The 14,357-nt window shown below is 32.2% G+C and overlaps 1 pseudogene; it reads right to left on the reverse strand.

The window, feature by feature from the left end:
• Positions 1-2,922: 2,922 nt before the first annotated feature.
• Positions 2,923-6,106, reverse strand: LOC125603262 (annotated as a pseudogene).
• Between the last annotated feature and the right edge of the window lie 8,251 nt (positions 6,107-14,357).

Here is a 14,357-nt window from a genome sequence, read left to right on the forward strand (position 1 = left end):
GGTTCATAGTCCATTTGGATTAATAAGTCAGTTTGTGCTTTGTATAAACAACTCAAATCTAGAGTATTTCGTTCAGTTTTTGTATCTACAACAGCGGGTGATGACGATGACAATGGCGATGGCGATGAAAATCCAGATGGGGATGGGATTCTTCCTATTGATGGGAGGAAGAATAGAGGAAGACAATTTACTGATGATGTCAAGACAAACAGTTGATCAAAGCCAAAGTTGTTAGCTGTGAGGTCTGGAGACAAATGGAAGGTTGATTGATATTGTAACCCGTATGTTATCATCTCTCGGGGGATCAGTTGCTCATGTTTATCAGTATGATCATATCGTTCCCTGGTGATAGTTGATTACAACTTTTAAAAGACCCTAAATTTATGATGAAACAAACAAATTAACTAATTAAATCATTTATAAATGTTTAAAAAAATATTTATAGAAGCTTATAAACTAACAACTCCACCTCTTAAATACTAAAACCTAAACAATAATCATATCTTGAATCCAAATATTAGAGTATTTTTGATTGATCATATTTTTTTTCTTTTTTTGAGCAAAGATTGAGCATATATATTTTTAAAATAGTAGCCAACTTAGAATATTTCAAGAAATTTCGCTTAAAAGTATCATATTGGTGTAAATATAAGACTATCTAATTATATATGTATTATACTGCTGATTTTATTTTATATATTTAAATTAGGAACTAAATGGAGTGAAATGGAGGGTGGTATGTTATCATCTCTCACGAGGATCAGATGCTCATGTTTATTAGTATGATCATTTCATTCTCTGGTCAAAATCACATGACTCAACCTGGAGAATTGTCAGGTACTCCAATCAATGGTGAATACTTGGGAATGACGCTTTATTACAGCTATAAATTTGGTTTGTTAAGCTTTTAAACTCATATTCTCTGTTTTGGAAGATAAATTGTCTATTTGAATTTTAGGGTCTGCTGTAGCGATGATTCACAAACTCTCAACAATGGGATCATCACAAGATAATCAAGAACAGATAAAGTCGTCTAAAGTAGATAATCTTCTTCTTGCATAGCTTACATAATTCATCAAAGTTAGCTTTTTTTTTTGTTTGTTTGTCAAACGAATTGTCTTGTAACCTCTTGTTATTTGTGTCTTTGTCTAGTAGATATGTTTCTTACTTTGTGATTACAAATTAAACTCGAGAGTTTAGATTTTTTGGTCTCTCGTTTGCCTTTATTTTGAAGAAGTGTGAAACTTATGATGGTCCACAAAACTAGTCAAATAACACACTACTGATTGGGGTTTCATGTGGGACAAACCCAAGTTGAAACCCTCCAAAACTTTTGTACTATTTTTAACATCTCTGTTTTTTTTTTTACTTATTTTTGGTTAAATTGAGACTTTAGGCATATAATAAGAAAACTTTCAGTAGAGTATCTCAACTTAAATAATAAAAAATATATTATTGTTTCGATTATGAATATTTCAAAACGAGAAAAACTCAATCGAAAATATCACAAAACGGTGAAAAGTTCAGTCCAAAATATCCAAATAATATATTTTGACTAATTCTCATCACTCTAAGATATCTAATGATATTAGATCATTATTTTATTTACTTTTTAGAACTACTAATTTATTATAAAATTTTTGCTCTAGATCCATTTCCATTTTAGTTTTTTATCATGATAACTCAAACATTAAAATAACTAAAATAGAACTTGCTAGATACTCACAAGATACTATGAAAAATAATTTGCATAACATTATTGGTCAAATTTTTTTAAAAATATTGAAATTCAATAGTTTTATATAAGTAAACTTAAAATAACTGAAATAAAAACTTGCTACATAATCACAAAATACTACGAAAATATTTGGCATTATATTATTAGTCATTTTCTTAGAAGTATCTTGAAATTTAATAGTCTTATAGTAAAAACTATATAAAGTAATGATATTGGAATTACGAAATTTTATTATTTTTAGAGTTATTAATTTACAAAAATTATTTTTATATTTTAAAATATATTTAATAAATAAGATAAAGTTTTTATTTTGTCGTGATATGTTAATTAAATTATTAAATTAGACTTTTATTATTTTTGTTATACTATTTGGTGTATACAAAATATGTTTCATAGAATTTAAATGTAGTTTTTAGATATAATTTGACCTAATATTTTCAAAATATATTGTGGTTAAGAAAAAAAAGTTCAATTTCATTGTGAATGTAAAATAAATAATACATGATTTTTTTTGTACATATTAAACATTGTGTCAGGTCAGGATGGTATAGCATACTTGAGGGTTTTCAGGGATTGATGGTGCAAGGAATCTAGGGCAGGTCTTTCACCCCTCATGCAAGATAGAACGCTGATATGGGCAATGGAATGTATGAGGAATTTACAATCAGTTTCAGGTTACTTTTGCTACGGATTGTTCTCAATTGGTGAGATGGTTCGGAACCAGGGAATGGCCGGCTTTGAGAGTTACCTGCAGACATAAAGCTATGAAGACCGTTTTTACTAGCTCAGAGATCATTCATGTACCCCGTGACGAAAATCAAAAGCGATAGTCTAGCATGATGTGCCAGAAAACAATCGTCTTTCGTCGTTCATATGGATGCAGAGCTTCCGGATTGGTTCGCAGAGTCTATATGAGTCTGTTGTTGTTGACAAAAAAAAAAAAAAAAAATAAAACATTGTATGTATGAATTATTAATTTATGATTTTAATGGATTATATAGATATTGATTTTCTAAAAAAATATATTATCTTATTTTTTCGATTTGTGTCATATTTTGAACCGGGCAAATTCGAGACCGAAGAAATTTTTATTAATTTACTATGTTTGTAACTGATCGAGTATTAATTTATAGCATTTGTAACCGTATAACTGAACTTAAATAAAATTAAAAACACCGAAAGAATATCTTAAAGTGAAAACAATCATAAAACTATAATGTTTACAAGAGATGATGCGTAGTGAAGATGAGAGAAAGGAAACTACAATGGTTTTGTTTTATTTATTTATATACATCATTACAAGAGATGATCAGCTTGCAGTGGTACTTGTATACAAAGAACAAAGTGTACAAGGCGAGGTAAATAATGGATCTACAATCTCACTTAAATCGTCTTCCAATGGCTTAGAACCTCCATCTCCTGTCTGGCTGAATAATGTTTCTCTTCCAATGATGAACAACGAGTGTTTATGACCATAGAGAATTGCTGCAATGTTACCAACAAATGAGAGTTTTGGGCGCTTACCCACCTTGAATCATCTCACTTCTTAACACATCTTCTCTCCTTATTCTGTGAGAGCTAAAAGAGTTACTAGCATTCTACATCACTCCTCTAATTCCAAACTTGGGGTAACCATAGGGAATGTTGTCAGATACGAATCACCTCTCATATCTTTAGCCAAACCCTCAATGACATCATATATCTCATCACTCTGAGGATGCTCTTGATCTCTAGACACAAAACAATTTACATTACCTGCAACTTCAATCCCACTACGACCAACTTCTTTCCTTAAACCTTTTCTCTCTCATTCCTCTCCTCAACCTATCAACACTCGTCCATTCTGTTCCTCAGCATACATATTCGAGAGCAAAACCTGATATCCTGAAAAGTTCTTCCCTTTATCCACTTTAGCTAACTTCTCTGAAACAGTTTCAGCAAGCTCAATCTCACCGTGTACTCTACAAGCTCCCAGGACCGAACCCCATAGCTCAGCAATGTTCCCTTCTTCACCAAGCCCTTTAACAAACTCGTAGGCTTCATCAACGCGGCCTACTCTCCCTAACATGTCTGTAACGCAGCAATAGTGCTCATTGGAAGGCTGGATGTTATAAACTTCACTCATTTCCTCGAATATTTTGAGACCTTCATCCACTAAACCGGAATAGCTGCAAGCTGATAATACTGCAACAAAGGTGACAGCATCTGGTTTGACTCCAGACTCTTCCATTGAACGAAACAGCGAGATAGCTCTCTCACCCATTCCGTGTTGACCATACCCCAATATCATCGTGGTGTACGTCACAGAGTTTCTCTCTTTCGTTTGGTAAAACATGTTTTCTGCGTACTGTATCGCTCCTGACTTTGAGTACATATCAACTAACGCAGAAGCAACAAATACGTTCTGATCCAAGTACTCTGCCTTATAGAGAAACCATGTAGCTGTTTACCTAAGTCGAAACTACCTATCTGGCTACACGCAGGGAGAATCGACGCCACAGTTATGGCATTGGGTTTGATATTCTGTTCTAACATCTTCCTGAACACAGCAAACGTTTCCTCTGTGTGTCCGTTCTGCGTGTACCCGGACATCATAGAGTTCCAAGTAGCTTGATCTCTTTCAGCATAGCCACTTCTCTCGAAAAGCTTCTCTGAGATCCTTATTAGACCTGACTTAGCATACATGTCAATAAGGTAACTGTTCATCCCCTCGAACTGAATCCCTTGCCTTATAAGGAAACCATGAGTCTGCTTCCCAATCTCCTTGTTTCTAAGATTCGACGCAGCCGAAAGCAAAGCAGTCACTGTTATGTAATCGATCTTAACCCCTGCTTCTGCATCTCATACACACAACATCATCCTTCATCATCTAAGCCGTTTTGGACAAACGCAGAGATCATTGTGTTCCACGTCACAACATCTCTCTCTCGCATCGAAACAAAGACCGCAAAGGACTCGTGCACAGAGCCGCACCTCGAGTACATCACCATCAACGAGTTGATATCACAACGGGAAGCTCCTGAAAGTTCTTGCTGACAAAACCATGAAACTGTCTACCTAACTCCACTTGCTGCAGCGCTGAAACTGCACTCGCTGCCAAGAGGAACGTTTACTTTCGTCAGACACAATCTCTTTCGATCCTATTGCATCAAGAAAAAGATCGATACTCTCAACCAGGTACTCGTTCTGAACATAGACTCCTATCATTGTATTCCACACCTCAATGTTCCTCTCTACACAAGAATCAAACACTCTCCGTGACCCTTCAATATCGCCAAGCTCTGCATACATAGAAATAGCCGAGCTCACAACAAACAAGTCCTTCACATACTCATCTCCCAACTAAGCATCAACCATAAAATACTTTAGCTCTCTTAACACTTCTCGAACTCGCCACCGCGGGGAAGACATTCACAAAGCTAACCGGACTCGGTTTAATCTCCATCCTCATCATAATCCCAAACTGCCTACAACGCCTCAGCGTGTCTCTCCGTCTTCACATATACCAAGAACCAACGTATTCCACGCCACAACGTTCTTCCTACGCATACTATCAAAACCTTACGCACCACATCGTACTCGCTTCCAGGAGGAGGGTGGTTCAAGCAAGAAACGTACATATTCAACAGAGAGTTATGAACAACCCTGCTCGAGTTCTGCAAGCACCGGATCAAATGGCAATGCACGGCTTTACCAGCCTTCAGGTTTTTGGTCTCGGCGCAGGCCCTTGAGCGTGGAGGAGTAAGTGTAAGGGTCGCATTTGGTGAAAGGGCGGTCTTTTTCATCCGGAGTAGAAAAGGAGAGCCTCGTGCGGGAGGTTGTTGCAGATGAGGCCGATGATAATGGTGTTCCATAGGACGGTTGTTGGTTTGGGAATTGCGTCGAACAGCTGGCGTGCGAGCTGTGGGTTTCCTTCTTGGCAGATTCTGCTGAGGCGGGAGCGGATTGAAGGTGTTTGGGGTGTTGGGTTTGTTGGTGGGGCGAAGGTGGAAGAGCGGCGGGTTTGGTTTGGCGGGGGAGAGTGGAACGAAAGTGGCGGTGGTGGTGGGAGAGGTAGAGCTGATCCGGCCATTGTGGAAGAGATGATGAAGAACGAAATGAAGATACGTTATTGACTCTCTCTTCCGCTTATGTTATCATCATCTTTCTTCAGTGATAAGAGTTTGTTTATTATCTATTTTTTTTATAAGATAGATTACCATTTTTCAAAGTACACTAAATTTGTGATAAAAAAAAATAAAAAATAGACCAACTAAACTATTTATTAATGTTTAAAAAAATATTGGGTAAATAATCCATATTTTCCCACCAAAAATATTGGGTAAGAAACTATCAATCTCGTCTTAATTATATGTATCTATATTATTAAAAGAGAAGTATCCATTTGAAAATGTTTTTACTTCATTAATTAAACTTCCCTTTTTTTTGCTTGTCTTTTTCAGTTGCATTTATGAAATATCCTAAAACAAATAAAACTGCCTAATTGATTACTTGTCTTTTCAGTTACATTAATGAAATATGCTTAAATGAATTTAAACTTCCTATTTTATTGTTTGTCTTTTTCAGTTACCTTAACGAAATATCCTTAAATAAATTTGGACATAATGTCATTTAATCAACCAAAAAACTCATGAGTTATCCTTACGTGCATAATTTTAATAATGGAGATTTTTTAAAAACGTGCATCATTAAAATGTTACCTAAAACATGCAACACTAATATATAACATGCATCAATAAAACTAGAATTTGACTCACACAATTGTACGGATATTATTTTCAGTTGATTAAATTTAAAAATAATTATTTATTCAAAAAATATTTAAGAATGGCTATGTTTTTAAAACTTATATGGTATTATTTGCTCATAACTCATTTGTCATTTGATAAATTGTTAGAAATAAAAATTTTTAGCATAATATACTCAGTTGTCATTTGCTAAATTTATAGTTTTTATTTATATTTTTTATTATAATTATAATATTTTCATTTTATATTTGAAAGATAAATGAATTTTCTTTCAAACAATATTTTTGTAATGTATTTTTTTTTTTAAAAATAATCAACTAAAATTTTTATTATCATTGAATATATTATTTTTGACATAATTTGAGTTTTCGTTTACATCAAAACTTATCATATTTTAGGATAATTTTAATTTAAAATGTAATTTTCATATTTTTCAAACAAATTCTAAAATATTTTTTAAATATTTTGTTATAATTGTTAAAAAATATTGAGTTGCATTTCAAATAAAAAGGTAAAGATTTAAAATATTCTAATTAAAATATGTAAAATTATATAGTTTTAAGGAAATTGTCAAAATAAAAAAATTACACATAAATAATCATGATTTTTTGTTAACTGGGCGGATCATTATTTATATGATATCGCACACGAAGAAAAAAAATTTAAATTATCTAATTAACTCTATACTCATTTATTTATATTTTTATATGGTATCATACATTCGTAAAAAATAGATAGTTTAAGATGAAAAAAAAATATTTACTTAATGAATATAATATGAACGAATATTACAAATACATCATTTAATAAATAAAAAATTTAAAAGTGAAATTCATACCCGCGCTGGCGCGCGGATCAGGATCTAGTTTTAAATTATTCTACATGTTATTTCCCAATTCAAAGTTTCAAACCATAAAACCACATAATCTTTGTGGTTAAAAAAAGAAAAAAAAAGCATAGGCGATGGAGAGGCATGTTTTAACGAGGGTCAAGTTGGTTTTTATTTGGTTAATTGTTTTTGGTTCAAGTGTTTTCGACTTTAATTTAGGTTGTAAACGAATTTTGGTTTACGTTGTAACCATTAAATCAGTGAAAAGCCGGGTTTGTGTTTCAGTTTTTTGAATTGTGAGTAATACGTAAAATAACTTAAAATATGTGAAATTAAGATGAAGTTGAAAGTTTGTGTATAATTGTTATTATATGATATTTTGTGGGGGGAATTATGTCCTTTTCTCAAAAACATTTATAAGTTTATAAATTCAACCCCATTTCCTAATCTTAAAACCTAAACAATAATCAATAATCTAAACCCAAATGTTAATGTAGTTTTGATTGAGCATATCTTTTTAAAAATTAGTAGCCAATTTAGAATATTTCAAACTCTTAAAAATATTCTATTGATGTAATATAAAGATTATCTATTGTATATATGATTAAATATTGGTTCCATTTTATATATTAATTCAAAATTAAGAATTAAATTTATAATATAATAGAAACTTTGGGTTTATTGGTTTTTTAAATATCAAGGTTCATAATCAGAGATAGTGAAAAACTAAATTCAAGTTCGAGCTTAGAGTGAGAGATGTGAAAATAAAAATAGAATGATCAAAATGTTAATGAGGCAAAGTCTTGAGAGAAAATGAGAGAAAATAGGATTTTTAGGTTGAAATCTATTTATAGATGTCTTAAAACGAGCTGGATCCACCCAATAAAGCTCGGTCAAACCAATAAAGTGGTCTTTCCGTCTGACATGGTCTCCCACTATAAGTAGGTCGCTACAACACTTAGTTGTGTGGGGCTTCTTGGGGAACCATAGCGACATGCTCTGGTCGCTACAGCTATGGTCGATACATGGTTGATATGACTCCAGTAGATAGATCATAACTCCTTCAATACAGCTACAAATGATTTGAAACCACGGCATTGGAAAGCTAACTCAATTGTCTATATCGTCCCGAAATTTGAGCTTCAGAAGAGATCTTTAAGGCGTCATCCATGTTCATCTTTTACCCTTTTGACTCAAAACTCCTCAAATTCCCTCAAACTCACCAATAAATATCTCCAAAACCTGATATAGACACATGCAATGCGATATAAATATGTATAAATGCATCTCTATATGATCATTATATACATTAAATGATAATTTAAAATCATGGAAATTTATAAGATATCAACCCTCCCACACTTATCATTTACTTGTCCATAAGTAAACTTTCAAGAACAAAGTGAGAAAGAGGTGCGAAGGTGGAAGCTCATTACCAAAAGATATTTTTCAAAGCCGTCAACGTGATATCCTTACAAAATCATACCAAATATCAAGAGCAAAACATCATATGAAACTCTAACTTCTCTAGGTTGATACTACTCAAATTACCCTAAGTAGTGATTTTACTCTCTCAAATAAGAAGTTCAATGTAGTACTTAGGGATCGAAGCTACAGAGAGTTAGGGCACACAATAGACTATTAAAACCAAGATTAAGCTAGGCAAAGCAGTAAATCAATGAAAGCAAGATGAACAAAGTAGTTGTTCCATTGGTTGATTGAGGTTGTAAACAATTAAGAGAAATAGCTAGACCTAGGGATTTATCAATCAAGAGATTCAAAACTTCAATTCAAGGATGCTAATGGTTACAGATTAATTTTAGAACTTGATTTAATAAGTAAGCAATCCAGCTTTCACATGAATTGCTAATCAGATGTTTTAAGTCCATCTCCAGCTGTCGCTTATTGACTTGGGGCGAGTGTCGATCGATGCTATGGCCTGAGCGTCGATCGATACTTCCCCAGACAAGCATTAACGACCTAATCAATATAGTTCAACTAGATTCCTAGACCAATTCTCGCATGCGCCTAGGTATCTAATCCAGCAGAGTTCGGGTTCCGTTAATTGATTGCACTTTCGTGCCTCTCAACTATCCTATGATTCTAGGTTCAAATAATTAGTCGCACTGTCGTGTTATTCTAACTATTCCAGATCCTAGTATTACAAATCATCCTGGTGTAGAAATCTATAGATAATATAGCAATCCTAATTGATCAGTTTGACATTAAGCTCATGAAATCCCTAAACCTAACAAGATGAATTACTTAGACATGCAAACAATAACACAAATCATAGTCTGAAAATATAATAGATAAATCAATGGTAAGACAAATGGAGTTCCAATCAATATCTGAAGGAGAATTGATCTTCTCTCTAAACCTAAGAAAAAACAATAGAATAGGATAATAGAAAGCTTGTTTCCCGTTACAATGATTTATAAATAAATACATAAATAGGGTTTCTGGTCGTCCATGGGTATTTTGGTAACTTGGTGTGGCTTCTGGGCTTCAAACGGTCTTGAAAAATGCGTGTCCCACGTTCTGGCATCACTGTCGATCGACGCTAATGCTGTGTTAACGATCGACAGTTATTCATCTCCTCGATAGCTTCTTCTCGCGAGGCAGACTGACTACTCTTCAGTAAAACGGTCATAACCTCTGCTGCAGGTTACCATTGACCTCAAACCGATGGAATTGGAAAGCTAACTCAAAGCTATATTTTGTGTCAAAAGATGGGCTCAATATAACGGTGGGAAAGTCTCCATCTATAGCTAAATATCTGACGTGTATGTGCCGCTCTGCACATCAAAAGGCTCCAAAAGACACCAAAATCACCACATTCCTCCAAATCGTCCATGAACCTGTAAATACTCTAAATAGACTCTATATAGTAGTAAATATATGTTAAAACACTTATAGATCATGGCTAAAAGAGGGTAAAATCCATGGTCTATCAACTTCCCCAGACTTACCCTTTTGTTTGTCCTCAAGCAAAACAGACGGACAGTCTCTCTGAAAGAGGTTTGAAAACAGCAGGGACTCACATGATTTAAAACTTAAACTCAAAAATCAATATTTATATCGAGCAATAACCAAAATGAAAAAAAACGACACAAAAAGAGAAAAATATTGAAGATATTTAGGATTGGCACGTGAACGTAAACTTCTCATAACCATTTAACTTTTAAATTGCTAAATCATTATATAAAACAAACTCTCATATTTTCATTGTAACCAAATAGTAGATCTGAGATTCTCTCGTCTAAATGTTAGGTTCTTATGCGATAAATGAATTTTTGACCTAAGATATTTTTAAAATAGAATCAGCTCATCAGTAAACAAATTATATAATTAACAAAAAAAAAATTTTAAATGATTTAAGGGCCAAAATTTATTCGATCAATAATATAAATTTTATTTTTCATACGATATTTCTTAAATAATTCGTCCTACGCAAAGCGTACGTCTTATCCAAGTATACTTAATATATTACCAAAAAAATGTATCCACAAGATATTAATTTTACAGAATTTTCCCATTTTATGTCTGATTTGTTTCAGTTTGATTTTCCTTTAAAATTTAAAGGCTACAAAAATGGATATCACTGAATTAATTTACGTTGTGTTATTTATTTTTTTGAAACTCATTTACGTTGTGTTAAGTCGTAGAACCATAGAACCAGGCCCGGCTTAAATACATTATGGGCCTTGTGCAGACATATATTTTTCCCAAAATTATAAGGAAAAAGTTTCATAGCTACCCGAAGTTTACACTAATATGGTGAAAACCATCCAATATATGAAAATATGTCTACAACAACACGAAGTTTATGTTAATACATGTCACATGTACGAAGTAAATAATAATATGGTGGCAACATCACAATTGGGTTTAATTAATTTTAAGCTAAGTTAATGGGGTCAATCCGTGATTTACTAAACTTAATAAACTTAATAATTTAATAAACTTAATAAACTTAATGGTTTATTAAGTTTCATAAACTTAATTTATTTTATTAATAAACTTTAACTTAAAAACTTAATAATTTATTATACTTAATAAATTAATAAACTTAATGGTTTATTAAGTTTAATAAACTTAATTGATTTTATTAATAAACTTTGTAATTTAATAAACTTTAACATAATAAACTTAATAATTTATTATACTTAATAAGTTTATTAAACTTAATAATTTAATACTTAATAAACTTAAACTTAACAAATTTATTAAACTTAAACTTAAAAACTTAATAAATTCATTAAACTTAAACTTAATAAACTTCATAAATTCATTAAATTTGTTCAATTTATTAAGTTTATAATTTATTAAGTTTATTAATAAATGATTAAGTTTATTAAGTTTATTAATAAATGATTAAGTTTATTAAGTTTATTAATTAATGATTAATTTTATTAAGTTAATAAATTTATTAATTTTTATAAGTTTAATAAATTATTAATTTTATTAAGTAGTTTAATAAATTATTAAGTTTATAAACTAAAATCAATTAAGTTTATTAAAATTAATAAATCATTAAGTTTATTAAGTTTAGTAAATTACGGATTGACCTCACTAACTTAGTTAAAATCAATTAAACCCGATTGTGATGTTGCCACTATATTATTATTTACTTCGTACATGTACATGTGACATGTATTAACATAAACTTCGTGTAGTTGTTGACACATTTTCATACATTGGATGCTTTTCACCATATTAGTGTAAACTTCGTGTAGTTAGAAAACTTTTTTCCAAATTATAATGATATTTCCTTAAATTTACAAATTAGGACTCTGTGCATGTGCACCTTGAGCACACCCAAGAGCCAACACTGAATAGAACCAAATAAGAAAGATTTCTGATAAAAGATTGTATGATTATTTAGGAGACTAGATTCGTTGTGTGCCGTGCTGCCGTGCTGAAAATACTTTTAGTTTTTATACCCATGTTCAAAAACACGGCCGAGTTGGCCGACTTCGCGCCGGTCAAACGTAATTCGGTGGTGTTTTGCCGCGATTTTGTGTTATTCGGGTAAAAACTCGGATTAAAAAATATACATATTTTGACATTTTCCAGTTTGAAATCGGTTCTTTAAGCATAGATCTATCATATTTCATTGTTACCGATCAAGAATTGAAGCTAATCGTCGAAGAAAAAAATGATTTATGTTAAAAATAAATGAAAAACGGCTGTTAATTAGGGTTGGAGAAAAAACAGGTCGGGAGGAAATGATGAAAGTAAAATTACAAATGTGTCTTTCATTAATGAAATGTTTAAAGAAAGAGCAAAAAAATGGACATTTTTGGGATTGAACCCGGGAGAAGAGAACTAGTTTTTTAAGGACTTGCATGCATGAGATTCTACGCGTACAGTTTTACGATGCAAGTCCTTACGGTACATTGTAAAACTGTACCGACATCGTCAATGTTTAGTCTACGCGTACGGTTATAACTCACTAGTTATTTATATTATTATTATTAATTTATTATTATGGCGGAGTCGTCACATGCATGCATGAGATTCATTCATTCATAATGTCACACTCACACACTATCCATTCCCCTTTTTTTTTGGACTCTTTTTTTTTGTTATAAAGAAATAAAATTCTTAAAGTGACAGACTTCACGGGTTACACTGTGTTACTACCCGCCAAATTCTACCCGCCACCTTTAAATTTCATTTTAGTTTCTTCACCGTCAATAAATCGTCAGGACAAAATAAATACTTTTACATTTCATTGTTTTATCGTACCAAGTGTGGTCAGTATCTCTAATAATTTTGAAGAATATTTAGAAAACTAGTTAGATTATAATTTTCGACGATGTTAATATATATGTCGAAGTAAATAAGGTAAAAAAAAATGGTTCGTTTATGGTTTTATATGGCATTTAAATTTTGAATATTGACTATCAGATTCAGTATATCATTTAGAATAGAAACAAAAGTAACCTAAAACTTATAGATTGAACTTCTTTTCAGAATGTATATGCAGAGCCGGTCCTAGTGTATTTGAGGTTACAAGCTAAAAAATAAAAAATGGCCGAATTTTTTTTTTTTTGCACTAGGGAATTATCGAACCTTGCTCTTTCAGACTAGACATATGTTGATTCAACCACTAGACTACACAAGTTTTTGATAATTTTGTGGCCGCTTTTATATTTATAAAGTGGCGGCCGGAAGTCCATGCTTCACCAGCTTGGGCCCAAGACCGGCACTGTGTATATGCATTTACAGCTTTAGTATCCTTTGAATTATTAATTATCAAAAAAAAAATTGTATCCTTTGAATTATCGATTATACTAGCCAGAATTAGTACATGCTGACCTATTTACATTATATTTGAAATCCCATAGTGAATACGCGCACCATGACTAGTATTACTATTATTGTATTATATTATATTTACATTAATATGTAATATGAAAAAACTATAAAGAGAATCATCAGTCACGGACATCATGACTCAATCACTCTAAGCTAGAATGCTAGATACGGAATATCTTTCAGAAGCGTGGGACTAAAATATTACAAGAAATAGCTTCGAACAATTCACAGAAGCTAGCATGGTGAAAAATAATCTTGAACCCAACAGACTACTTTTGGTCGGGAACCCCAATAAGTTGGAACTTTGTTCAAGATTTATCACCTATATTTGTATATGAATAGTTGAATAGTGTATATCCCAAGAACTGATTCTCTTTTTCCTATTTGTATAGGCAAAGACATAAACTAGCACCCAAGAGAACTTGCCTATGATCCTCTCTCTCAAAAAAATGTGGACCTAACAAGGAAGGAACAAGACAAAAGAGTGAGAACGATTTTTTTTATATATCTTGTAACTATATAGAGAATGGGAGGTGTCTCGTAAGTCAAGTAGTAATGAACCCTTCAAAACCCCACTCCACTCAATTGTTTCTTTGCTCCCATTGGGGTTCACTCATACAAGCTTTGGTTGGAGCCATTGTTTTAACCGTTTGTTTTAAATTCTAAAAGCTAGTTCTTCTCCATGGGGTGTGTTTAAACTGGTCCGTTATATTTC

Source organism: Brassica napus, unplaced genomic scaffold, assembly GCF_020379485.1.
Source record: "Brassica napus cultivar Da-Ae unplaced genomic scaffold, Da-Ae ScsIHWf_3126;HRSCAF=3945, whole genome shotgun sequence".
Taxonomy (NCBI): Eukaryota; Viridiplantae; Streptophyta; class Magnoliopsida; order Brassicales; family Brassicaceae; genus Brassica; species Brassica napus.